Source organism: Ailuropoda melanoleuca, chromosome 1, assembly GCF_002007445.2.
Source record: "Ailuropoda melanoleuca isolate Jingjing chromosome 1, ASM200744v2, whole genome shotgun sequence".
In the NCBI taxonomy this organism is placed as follows: Eukaryota; Metazoa; Chordata; class Mammalia; order Carnivora; family Ursidae; genus Ailuropoda; species Ailuropoda melanoleuca.
In genome coordinates, this window is record NC_048218.1 from 52,527,097 (window position 1) to 52,540,759 (window position 13,663).

At 34.4% G+C, this 13,663-nt stretch overlaps 1 protein-coding gene across 14 annotated transcripts in view; it reads left to right on the top strand.

The window, feature by feature from the left end:
- Nucleotides 1-13,663, top strand: part of DZIP3 (DAZ interacting zinc finger protein 3) — a 92,579-nt gene that overhangs the window by 668 nt on the left and 78,248 nt on the right. Inside the window, exon 3 of one of the 14 annotated variants that reach the window (XM_034657981.1) lies at nucleotides 2,601-2,645. The exons of 12 other annotated variants lie outside the window; for them this stretch is intronic. The gene's annotated coding sequence lies outside the window, so the exon portion shown is untranslated. Of the gene's footprint in view, nucleotides 1-2,600; nucleotides 2,646-10,231; nucleotides 10,320-13,663 lie in introns of those variants that run through there. One more of the 14 variants, XM_034658004.1, reaches the window with a different exon arrangement.

The following is a 13,663-nucleotide window of genomic DNA, read 5'->3' on the forward strand; positions in this document are numbered from 1 at the left end:
ATGATCGAATGTTTTCTAAATCTCGGTGTCTCAGAACATGGCACTGTCGTTTGCGGTTTTTGATAATTATTGTGCATGTGTATATAATGAACTGAGTAGCTGGCTCTGGAGCTTTTTTTGCTTAATTTATGCTAATGTTGAATTAAGCTTTAAAAATCAGTTTGGAGAAAATTGTAAGAGTAGGGTACATGTCCTTTAAATCAGTCGTCATTAATCGTGTTTTGTCAATTCAAAGAAAATATTTTTTTACATCACATTTTAAAAGGCAGGATTGCTTTTTATATTAAAAATTTTTAATCTGAAAGCTTAAAATAATTAGCCAATTGAGACAGACATGTAAAAATAATTGAGTAATGTATCTATGCATTCATTTATTCTGTAAACAATTATTGATTGCAAAACGGGTTAGAAGTCATGAGAGAACAAAGATCATGAAGTATCCCCTGCTGAGAAGCAACTGCCTAATTAGGGAAATGTACTCAATAGGTAGTACATACAGAATTCACGTAAGTTAGAGGCACCATTCAGTTATTTAAAGAGTGAAGCCAGACTGTGCTTACAAACTTTAGTTCCACTTTTTACTATGTGACTGTAAGGCAGATTCTCGGTGCTTCAATTTCTTCATGAGATAAAATCCGGCTAACAATAGTACCTGTTTAATAAGATAAGGTCAATAAATAATTCAGTAGATCATTGAGAGCTACAGTGTACTAGGTACTTGTCTAGGCACTAGAGAATAAAAAAATCCTATGTTATGGAAATTACATTCTGGTAGGGGAAATAACAGTGTTTATAAGGAGAGAGATGAAGAAAGAAAAATTAGCCGAATTACTCTTTAGTGTAATGGCGATTGGGAAGAAGAGAATTGGGAGGTCGGGAAAGACAAAGCAATATTTGAGGAAGTGCTTCAAGGAGTTGAAGGAGAGAGTCATGCTCTCTAGGCGAAAAGGTCCTGAAGTGGGACCATGAAGTTTGTCAGGAACAGCAAGGATGCCACTGGAGTAGAGAGCAAGGGTGAGAATAGCAGTGAAAATGAGGTCATGTCAGGTGGTATAAACCATTATAAAATGAGTTTATCAACTTAAAAAATTTAGAGCAGTTGCCTGGCATAATTACGTTCTCAGCAGGTGTTAGTTATTTCTTGGTTCATTGGCAAATGCAGTGATAACAGTTTGGTTAGTGTTAGACTTTTCACTAATAATAACAAATGCATCATCTTCATACTCACTCTGAGCCAAGGGAAAAGGTCAAAGCTGCTAGTTGTAAATGCCACCTTTCTTTAAAATCTTGCATTTTAACTTAAGCAGTTATATAAAATTTGCATTCTCTTCTGTAAAATATTCATTTTAATATAAAATGATGTCTTTCTCAAAAAATCTTAAAAAATTCATGTTGGAAGTTTAGTAGGATGTACCATGATGGTAGCTGTGAGAAGCCCTCATGTATTTAGGCAGAAATACTCACATATCCTAATATGAGAAACGCAGAGCCTAATTTTAGGCACCGAAAAGGGAAGGAGGAGGAGGAGATGAAGCTTAGTCCAGATGACTAAAGACCTTATTATTCTTGGTCCTGAATTCAGTGGCGATCTCGAGTTCTAAAATGGGGCCTGATCTATTTAGGGTTGTGCTTTAGGTTGGTTACTCTGACAGCTGGGTGGACTATGATTTTAAGATGGATAAGGTTAGAAGTAAGGAGAATGTTTAATTTGCTGCAGTCTTTCCAAAGGATTACCAGGGTAATTGAAGTGCATATAACAAAGTGACAGATTTGAGAAATATATATGAGGTAAAATGGGCAGGACTTAGTGACTCTTCAGATGTGAAGAGAGGGATTTCAAGTTTCTAGTTTGGGTGATTGAGAAGATATAGATATTGCTGAGGTAGTTAATAGTATTCATGTGGTTTGTGTTCAGTGAAATTTTATATAATTTATCATATAGTCTTGTATTAAGTTTCTTCCAGGGCATTATATAATTTTTGTTAATATGAGTGGGTTCCCTTTTTCTCCTTTAAAATTTTAATTTGTTATTGCTACTGTAAAAAAAGAGCTGATTTTTATACGTCTTTTATCCAAACCCTGACTAAAATCTCATATTAATTTTAATAGAATTTTGCTTACTCTTAGACTTTCTAGCTGCATATCATATGCAAATAATAATTTCATCTCTTCCAGTATTTGTTGTCTTTATTTCATTAATGCACGCCAAAAAAATGGAATAAGTATGGTGATACTGAACATCTTTGTCTTATTACTTAATTGAATGGGAATGACCAGTATTTTAACACTTGGTATAATTTGTTCTATTGGCTTGTAATAGCCTTTCAAATGTTTAGGAGATTGTCTTTTATACCTGTTTTATTTAAGGATTTTCCAAAATGTCTACTTAAAAAAAATTATCAAATATTTGTTTATAGTTCTCATTTTCCACTTTAACATGGTAATGCAATGTATTGTGATGCTGTTTTGTTCTTAGGATAATAGTAGCTAACACTTATTGAGTATTATATGTCAAGCACTGTTCTAAGAATTTTATACTTACTAATTAATCTTCATAACAACTTCATGCATTAGGTCCTATTATGATCTCCATTTTACAGGTGAAAAAACTAAGCAGAGGTGAAATAATTTGCAAGGTCATACAGGTAATTGTAACAAACCTTATATTTGCTATGCTGCAAATATTTTATTTAGGATTTTATATTTGAAATTTTTCATTATTTTTTTTTAATTCTCTCTTTTGGAATTTGGGTTATATGTTACTTTTGAAAAATGAATCAGAAGTTTTTCTGCTTTCTGTACTATAGCATGAAACTCACATTGGAATCATCTGATCCTTGTAGATTGTATACAACTGGCCTATAAAGTCAAGCTTGATACCTTATTTAGTGGTAGATCTTTAGAAAGTGTTTGAATTTGTGAAATGGTTAGAGATCCAATAATTTTTTCCTACCCTTTCTTAAGTTTGAAAATAGGAATTTTTTTTTAACATAGAAACTATTTCTTTAGATTTACAGGTTTTTTGATATAAAGTTCATCAGAATTCTAGTAATTCTCTTAATTTCTTCATTGTAGTTTTAAATTTCCTTTTTGATTGTAATGTTCTCTCTATTTTTTCTTATTTGGGCTTTGTAGGGGTTTGTCTATTATATTCAGCTTTTCAAGAACCAACTCATTTTATTCTTATTTTTCTTTTTTTCAGAATCACTAATTTTATTTTCATGCTTATTAATTCCATTCATAGGGGTTTGTCTATTTTATTCAGCTTTGTAAGAACCAACTTTGATTTTATTTTTGTTTTTCTTTTTTTAAAATCATTAATTTTACTTTTATGTTTATTCCATCCATATACAAATTTTTCCTTTATTCTTATAGTTTTTAAAAGTTTCAGGTTAGCATATTTACATGCTATATATATTTTTATAAAGAACGTTTATGCCCACAGATTTTAAGAAGACAGTAGCTAAAGTGAGCATCTGTATTTCACTTAAAAAAAAAAAGTTAAATTAGCTTAACCAATCAGATACAATTTTTTTTAAATACTAATATTCCTTCATATTCAAAGAGCTAGGTTCTGCTAGACAAAACAGCATAAGTGCTGTTGAGAGAAATAGATTAGCTTTAGAAACACATGACATTTTTTTAATACTTGATTATGGCAAAATATCAGTATCTTCAAGTTTTGGCCTAAAATCCCTTTTCTCCATAAATTTTTATTGCTGTCCTTTATATTTGCATAGATATTTTCCTTAATTTGTAGTTCCAGAAACACATTAAAGGGAGTTAAAAAAAAAAAAAACTTTTTTAGGACCTTACAACTCAGTATTAGGGCTGTCTATCTCCTTTATTTCTTTTGGAAAAACTTTACATATCATTAGTACTGAAGAGTAAAACGGAAATTTTTAATGTCTCGTGACCAGGGCTTAAGTCCTGTTAGATAAATCAGCCTGAATGAGGATACAAATTTTTGACCGAAGTGCAGAGTTTGTAGAATACTAAATCTTGTAGTATGAGAGTTATACCAGAACACAGGGCTAATTGTTCATTTACCCACCATACATTTAATGAGTGCTTGAGCAGTAAGTACATTTCTGGGTTCTGGGGTTATGGCAGTGAATTAAATAGACAAAAAATATCTACCCAAGTAGACCTTTTATTTTAATGCGAAATATAGTCAACCAATAAGACCTGTAAGTAAAGTATATGAATGTAGTAGTAAGTGCTGTGGAGGAAAAGAAAAGGAGGAGGGATAGGAAGTATCAGAGTCAGGATGGAATGTTGGAATTTTAGATAGTATGGCATACAGTTCAGTATTTGCTGCATAGCAAATCACTTCAGACTTGGTGGTTAAAACCATAAGCATTTATTTCTTTGGGGTGACTGCAGTTAGTCTGATCTAGACCTGACTTGGCTGAGTGGCTCTGCTTCAGTCATTTTGTGGGTAGAGGGCAATATCTAGAGCTCAGTTTCAGTTATGTTGCGATGTCTACTAGGCATCCAGGAGATGCTGAATGTGCTGTCGAATATATTATTTGTAGTTAACGGAGAGGTTAAGACTGAAGATAAAAATTTAAAGCCTTCAGCCTAGATGATAAAGGGTGAGTACGGATAGAAAAGACTGAACCATAGGGTACTTAAATACTTAGAGGAACCAAAAAGAACACGGAGAACTGGTTGCCAGAGGACAGAGGCCCTGTCTTTATTCCATGGTTATCTGCAGGGATCAGTCTTATGGTAGTATGTGGACACTTTTGACCCCTAAAGGAGGACTCTAGGTTGGCAGAGTCCTTCAGAGGACTTGTGATGTGCAGAAGGGTGGGTAGCTTCATTCTCTAAATCAGTATTAAGTGCTTAAAGTGTGCCAGGTGCTGTTATAGGCACTGGGAATATAACAGAAAGATTTTAAAAAAAATTCTGACTTTTGGGGGCTTCTGTTCAGTGGAGACATGAGGTCAGATGTAAAGTAAGAGATTGTAGGAATAAACAGCAGGTAGAACAAAAGTTCCAGTGGCCCAGGTTCTCAAGATCCAAGGCAAAGAAATCTAGTGGTAGAAAATTGGCAGAGGTCTACGCATGGGGTCATTTAGATACCTTGTCTTTACTGTGGTTAAAACAATCAAATATTAATATTAAATCAATTTTTCCCTTTATGCAGAGCCAGAAAACAGTCTATGGAATTTCAGCTCTCATTTTTCAGAAATGTTACCTTCAACACAAAGGCAAAGAACCTATTAAATAAGCTAAAATTATTCTCTTTTCAGTTATTCTTCCTTTTTCCCAAATATTAAAATTTATCTAAATCTCTAAATGATTTGCCAAACTGTAAAATTAACTTTTTCACTTTTCAAACAATCCCTGATTTTTAAAATTTTTTTTAATATTTTTTTTAAGATTTATTTATTTATTTATTCGACAGAGATAGAGACAGCTAGCGAGAGAGGGAACACAAGCAGGGGGAGTGGGAGAGGAAGAAACAGGCTCATAGAGGAAGAGCCTGATGTGGGGCTCGATCCCATAACACCGGGATCATGCCCTGAGCCGAAAGCAGACGCTTAATCGCTGTGCCACCCAGGCGCCCCTGATTTTTTTTAAAATACATTTTACAGAATTTAACTTTAAGTACGTGGTTTGGATAATTTGGATAAGTGGTTTTTTTTACCCCATTTTCACATCTAATTTCATATCCTAGTATCAGAAGATCACCTTTTAAAAAAAAAATAAGTATTATCCATTGTTTTTGAATCCAATTTTGTAAATAAAGACAAGTGACATAATTTTATTTTAAATTAAGGTACAGTAATCATTTTTAATTATAACTAGTATTTATTAAAGACCTACTTTGAACAGAGCAAAGTCCTTTGCATATGTCATTTTAAAATTTCTGATCTTTCAGAAATGGATATTATTTAGTTCATGGAAAGGGTAGATATCTGTTTCTTGAATTAAAATGTGAAGCCATTTTCTGAGAAAGTGATGTCCGAAGTGGAATATGCACACCTTAGGGTATGTGAAACTGTCAAGGTGTGGGAACAAATATTGGAACTTTTTACTTTTTTTAAATCTCATTCTTTTTTTTATATTATAGTAATACCTGCATATAATTCATAAATGAACTGCTATTTATGTATTTTCAGTGTATTCTCAGATTTATTGCTTTAGATACATGTGATCAAAAAAATTTGGAGACTTTTCCAAAATCATTAAGCTTAACAGAGCATTTAGACACATTAATTATTGTTCATTTCAGTGCCATGTGTAGTACCTGGCATTTTTTTGAATTGTTTTGTTGAACAAATGGATTCTCTTAGCAAAAACTGACGAGAGTATTGTAAGATGAAATATTAAGATGTCTTGATTAATTATCTTTGCAGTATCATTTACTGACCAGTAAGACCATGTAAACAGTTTTGTTTCTGAGTGTTTGTCTTTATGCACATTATTTAGTTAAGCTCATAATTGAACACCACGCTTTTAAAGTTAAATATTGCACTTAATGGGACATAGTGGAAAGAACATGGAATTTGCAGTTGGTGAAACTTGGGCCTGAGTTTCTGCTTTTATTAATTTGTTAGCGATATTAACTCTCTTAACCCTCAGTTTCTTACTTTTTAAAATGTATTACAGTCATGTTTATATTTCAGAGTTGTGTGAAGATCAGATTTGTATTCAGCCATATATGTATGGCCCAGGGCCAGACATATGTGTCTGATGGAGCTGATGAAAATTAATCTTATTTTTGATGAAATCAAAGTTAATACACCCAATTAATTTTATGACAGAGAACTCTTCATAACCAAAAGCTTCACCTACATTCTCAACTAAATCTTTCTTACTAACATATTTCTTTCTGAGATAATGAGGGGCCGTCAGTGTTCTTACATTGGTGGATCAGTTTGGATTTGGTTATTGTAGGCTTTGTCATTGGTGGTGAGAGTCAAATACATATTGTGTCCTCCACTCCCTGCTGGATTATCATCTCTACCTGTGTCATGTCTCAACATTCTGTCTTGTTGCCTTTCCTTTTTTCATTATTGTCTAACCACAGTAATGACATTACTGAAAATATTCCCCTTTGGAAATTTGCTTAGTGTTAACATGTGCTCCTTCCAAGGGTTTCTAGCTACATTTCTGAGCAGCATGGTTTTGGCAGTGCTACCTGTACATCAACTGAAATTGATGGGTGTTTCAATATCTGGATTTTTTTCCAGGTAAATCCTAACCTCTGCATATTCATTGTAGGTACATTCCAGATATTGAAAACAAATTAATATATATATTCTATAGGTTTGCTGTGTAAGTCCAGAAGTAACTGACTGAGTAGATCTGAAGAGAATTTAAAAACCTACTTCTGACAAGAAGCTAAGTTTGACAAGGATGTTTCTTTTTTTGGCAGATTTATAAGGAGGAGTACTGGGTAGACATTGCAGTGTTCTTGCTTTCTGAAATAAGGTGCCAGACAGTGTTAATGATGATTTTTGCAAAATGGCAAGAGCTGTGATAGACCATGAATGCCCTGATCTTTTGGGGCAGGAAGGATCTTCAGTTTCTGATAACTTTTACAAAGATTTTCTAATCATCATGTATCAGTCCTGAAGATGGCCTAAGCAAACTTTTTTCTTTGGGGTAAAGTAATGTTTTGGCTACTTGTGTCTAGGTATGTTCATTTTGTGGCCTTGCCAAGAAGTTGAACAAATACAAAAATGGATGAAATTAATGGAAAATTAGAAAACCAAATAATCAGTATATTTTGTTCACTCTTAACACAGCTAGTAACAAAATAATGAGTCTAACCTCATGGTCTAGCCATTCTTGTCTACCTGGAGCTCACACTTGAGAAATAAAGACTTTTGGAGTGTTAGGGTCACAGAGCACTTATTTTACTGCTTTAAAAGCCACCCGGAATGGCTGTTGCTGGTTGCCTAGCATACATAAGCAGATCAATAATAGATAAAATTTTCATTTTAAGAACTCCCATCCCAAATGTCTTAGCTTATTCCTAGAAACTGTCCTTTTCATATTTTTTTAAGCCTTGAAGTAGTTACTACTTATACAGATCAAAACATCTCACCTCTCAACTTCAAGGAATTTTTTGGAATTCTTTTGATAACATCTAGCAGAAGTGTTAACAAGCATTATCAGAGTCTACTTTGCTAATAGACCCACGACCTTCTATTAAGTGTACTTAATTCAGTGCTGATGTAGTAAATCTAACTTTTGAAAAGAGCTATCAGAATTTTACTAAGTTGCATGTTCAAGGTTGTTATTGCAACAATTTTAGTAATAGCAAAAGAAAAAAAGGGAAAACTAAAGAGGAAGTGTTTATCAATAGTCGTCTGGTAAAAAGATATATTTATACAACGGTATATCATACAGTTTAAGAAATATGAGAGATATATATGTGCTGATGTGAAAAACTCAAAATGCCAGATGTGCGTACTAGCTGCCATTTGTGCCATGTGGGATATATTTGAAAAATGTGTGTTTTTGTCCCAGTTCTTAAGCTCATTATTAATATCATTCCATAATAGCAATTCTTCATCGAGGTATAGAATTGGAAAAAAAGTGAACTGATTTTGCTATAAATTTAAACAAAATTTGATGATAATGATAGTGGTATCTGATAGTAACACTTATATAGTGCTTACTGTGTGCTAGGTACTGTTCTATTACATGTTTTAAACATTCAGTCTTCATTACCTGTGAAGCCGGGACCATCTTTATCCCTGTTTTTCAGACAAGGAAACTGAAGCACAGATGTTAGTTTCAAACAAGGTTGCACAGCTAATGTGTGTCAAAGCAGTTCTATATTCCCTTGCAGACTGATTCCAGTGTTTCTGTGCTCTTAACTACCAATGCTTTGCATCTCTTAACTTTTGACATTGAGAAATCTAAATAAGATATTTTACGTCATTTCTTTCTTGTAGGCAAATGATTTGCTTGTGTTTGTACATGCTACATGAATCCAGGATAGTCTTACTGTTCTGCCTCAGAGCAATCTGTTATGTGTTTACTTAATTAACCTTTTCACTTTTAATCAGTTAGGTGGTTCTCAACTGTGGCGTTTTGTCCCCTAGGGGATATTTGGCAGTGTTTGGAGACATTTTTGCTTTTCACAATGGAGCTGAGAGGTGGGATAGAGTTGCTACTGGCATCTATTAGGTGGGAGGCAGAGGTGCTCCTTAACATCCTAAAAATGCATAGTACATCTTCCCATAACAAAAAACCATCCAGCCTAAAATGTAAATAATGCCAAGATTGAGGAACCCTGATTTAGTGGGCATAAGAGAAGTTCTCATGACTGAATTTCTCTCCTGAAAAATACCAAGTATATTATTTTTTTTTCAAGCTAATAGCATTGAGAAAAGTGAGTTTTATTTTTACTGTTTTTGCACACTTGATACTCTCTTTTTCCACCTGGCACTGTGTGAGGGCCAGAACTGACAAGGGTAGCAAATTAATGGGACATCTACCCACACACTGAACTTGTGGCCAGTTAGAGCCTCTACCTTGGTTGGGTGACTTAAGATGAGCGCTTAAGTGGATTTAAAAAACAATATGTTCATATACTGTTTGGGGAGGTGACAAGCGTGCTACAAGGTAAACATTTGCAAGAATGATTGAACAATTATAAACAAAAGCTGTGTCCCTTCTGATGTGAATAAGCACAACTTTAAAAGTGGGAAAATCCTTTGTGATAAAAAAAAAGTTTGCTATAATTTCAGTAGATAAGAGGGAAAGTGGGGGCTAGGAACTCGGAGCAATAAGGAAGGCATCTTACTGTTGTGAAGATAAAAATGGCAATACCTTATTTTCCAACCAGTAAAATAGCCTATGGCTAAATCATTTTGCTTGGTGGACAAAGATGTGCTGTAAGTTGACACTGAACTTTAACTTGCCCTCTGACCAACCAGCCAGCACCCGAATAGGTTCCTGTAGGAGAGCAGTCCCTTAGTTCCAGGAAGGCTGAGTAAATTTTTAGTTTCCTGCTGACAGGGAAAGTTGATTGAAATGAATACACCAGGGGAAACCAGATCCATCCTTTCTCCCATGTTAACCTGATTTTAAAGGTTTCCTTCAGTCTCTTCTAGAGTGGTAAGAACCTGTGGATTATTTTAGAAGCACAGTGTTAACGTTTCAGGCTGGCTACTTCCTTTCCGTTGCTAGGCACTGACGCCTTCCTTCCCCACAGAGGCTGTAAAGTGCTGCCGCCGCTGCTGTTTGCAGTGGGGTGTGCCACACTTGATCTGCTTAGCTCCTGGGAGATGGTGGGGTTGATGATACTCTCCTGGAAAACCTTTCATCACAGAGATTCAGCTCAGGTTGTATTTCTAAGCAAACTGAAAAAGCCATTAGCTTTTCTTAACTCTTAACGCAGGATCCAAATATCTTCTGATTTATTAATTAATATTACGCCCTTTTCTTTTTCAAGCTGAACACTGAATACCTTAGCAGAGGCCTTCCATCTTCTCTACCTTGTTGCCAGAGAATTTTCCTCCCTTTTCAGCCTTGCTGTGATCTGTACAAACAACTGGCTGAAGGAGAGCTTATGAGAGGGGGAGGTATCTGTATCTGGGCTTTTAAATTCTGGAAATGAGGGGATTGCTTTGTCTAGAAAAGGCATCTGTTTGTATGTTCTGTCTGTGAGAAAATGCCTAATTTTTTTTTTAAAATAAGGTGGGAGGTTATAGAAAACAAAAACAGTTTGATCACAATCCTAGAATTCTCAAAGCCATGTCCTTTTCTATACAGCTTTATTGAAGAGATGAAGTAGATCTGATTTATTGTGAAAGAACGTCGTTCTGTTTCATTATTAGGGTTAGGTTGTATCTTTTATCGGTATTGAACAGAGAGTGGAAATTTAAATAGATGCATGGTTCTGCTTACTGAGTTTTTAAAAATAAGAGTGAAGCTATAAAATTACCTAGGAGAACTGGATTCTGCATAGGTGAGTTATACTGACAGCAAGACATATTTTGTTAGGGATGGGCAAGAAACTAAGGTTTAAAAAGCTCTCTTTTAAATCAGAAAATTTATTTTTTTAAACTTTTTTAAAGTGTAGTTGACATACAGTGTTACATTAGTTTCAGGTGTACAACATAGTGATTCATCATCTCTGTAGGTTATGCTATGCTCACCACAAGTATAGCTACCATCTGTCACCATACATTATTATAGTATCATTGACTATATTCCTCTGTTGTACCTTTTATTCCTGTGACTTACTCATTCCATAACTAGAAGCCTGTGTCTCCTACTCCTCTTCACCCATTTTGCCCATGCCCCAACCGTTTTTCCTCTGGCGACCATCAGTTCTCTGTATTTGTAGGTCTGATTCTGCTTTATTTTGTTTATTCATTTGTTTTGTTTTTAGGTATTTGTCTTTCTCAGTCTGACTTATTTCATTTAGCAGAATACCTTCTAGATCCAACATCTTGTTAAAAATGGCAGGATCTCATCCTTTTTTATTACTGAGTAATATTTCATTGTATTATGTGTATGTATATATACTACATCTTCATCCATTCATCTGTTGGCAGACACTTGGGTTGCTTCCATATCTTGGCTATTGTAAATAATGCTGCAATAAATAGGGGTGCTTATATCTTTTCAAATTAGTGTTTTCATTTTCTTTGGGTACTTAATAGAATTATTGGATCATATGGTATTTCTGTTTTTAATTTTTTGAGGAACCTGCATACTTTTTTCCACAGTGACTGTACCAATTTCTGTTCCCACCAACAGTGTATGAGGGTTCCTTTTTCTCCACATCCTCACCAACACTTGTTAGTAAATGAAGAAATTTAGATAGAAGTCTGTGTGTGTATGTGTGCGTGTATGTGTGTGTGTGTGTGTGTGTTTTGATTAAGAAGTATCCATTGAATTATTGGAGAATTACCCTTGTCTCTCAAGACTTATCCATGTAATTTAGAACTGGTGTGAGTCAAATATAGAGTATAGATACAGGCAGTATCATAATTAAGAATACTAGTTTTGGACTTCTTTTAGCCAGGCACTGAGTTGCCCCTTCCCTGTTAAGTTCACTAATGATAGGATACTCAGACCTCAAGGCTTATGAGGGTTCAGATCCTGCTGATACTTCTTTTCTATGCGTTCAGTTGGCTTTTTCTGACATTTAGGGAGAGCCAATATCAGGTAAGATAGTGTTTCTTTGAGTAATTGCAATCTGAATTCCTAATAGGTGACTTGGGAATGATCTTGTATTTTCTTGATTTGGGTATTACCTATGCTGAATTGCATTTTAATAACGGGCCTCCAAAAGCTCTAGCGCTCTAACTTATGGCTGTATATTACATGTGCTGTTAGAGAAACTGGCTACCCAGTTACTAGGATTAATGAGTGGTTCAGAGATAAGAAATGAGAAATTTTATCTAGTCTTGGGCTTGGCAGCAAGGCACTTTAGGTCTGTTTTCTTTATGCTATCGCTACCACTTTTTCTTCATTATTTTTTCCTTTGTCCCATAGCACTGAATAGTGGTTTTACACGCTTGCTCTAATACTTCCTGGATGTTCATACAAAGGGATTAGAATGGGAAATCAGCTTAGCAGAGAACAATGGAGTCTGAAGGCTTGAACTCTCAAAAAAATACAAAACAAATGTGACTAATTTTATTTTATTTTTTTGAGGTACAAATATTTGTAAACTTATGTGTAGAAGCAAATGAGAAGAGTTGTATCCTTAACTCATTGAAATTACACTGTCTTTGCCTTCTTTTAAGTAACATCTTCTTTAATTAAGATATGCCTATAAACTTATGTGTAGAAGCATATGGGAATAGTCCTGTGTTCAGCTTATTGAAACTACACTGTTTAACCTTCTTTCCAAAAAAAAATCTTTCATTAAGATGCAAGGATACAAAGTTATGTATAGAAGCATATAAAACTACACTGTGTATATACCTTCTTTCAAGTAACATCTTTCATTAAGATATAAGTGTTTCTTTCTTTGTTTTTTATTTTAATTCCAGTTAGTTAACATACAGTGTTATATCAGTTTCAGGTGTACAAGACAGTGATTTAACAATTCTGTACATCACCCAGTGCTCATCACCACAAATGCGCTTCTTAATCTCCATCGCTTATTTAACCCATCCTCCCGCCCCACCCCGCTTCTGGTAACCATCAGTTTGTTCTCTATAATTAAGAGTCTGTTTCTTGGTTTGTGTCTTTTTTCCTTCACTCATTTGTTTTGTTTCTTAAATTCCACATATGAGTGAAATCATATGGTTACGGTATTTGCTTTTCTCTGATTATTTTTCTTAGCATTATACTCTGTAGCTCCATTCATGTCATTGCAAATGGCAAGATTTCATTCTCTTTATGGCTGAATAATATACCATTGCATACATATATACCGCATCTTCGTTATCCATTCATCTATAGATGGACACTTGGGCTGCTTCCATAATTTGGCTATTGTTATTGTGCAGCTTAGGGTGTAAATGTGACTAAGTTTAGAAGAATTGTTCTTGGGACAGTTAAGTGGAGAGCTATATAAATAAAGAGATATACTAATGGACACTCTATTCTTTTTGTTTTCATTTATGTTGCTGCAGGTTTTTTTTTTTTCCTTTGAGGAAACATTTACAACATTCATTGATATTTGAACCAGAGAGTATACATCCCACCTCTCCTATTTTATGAA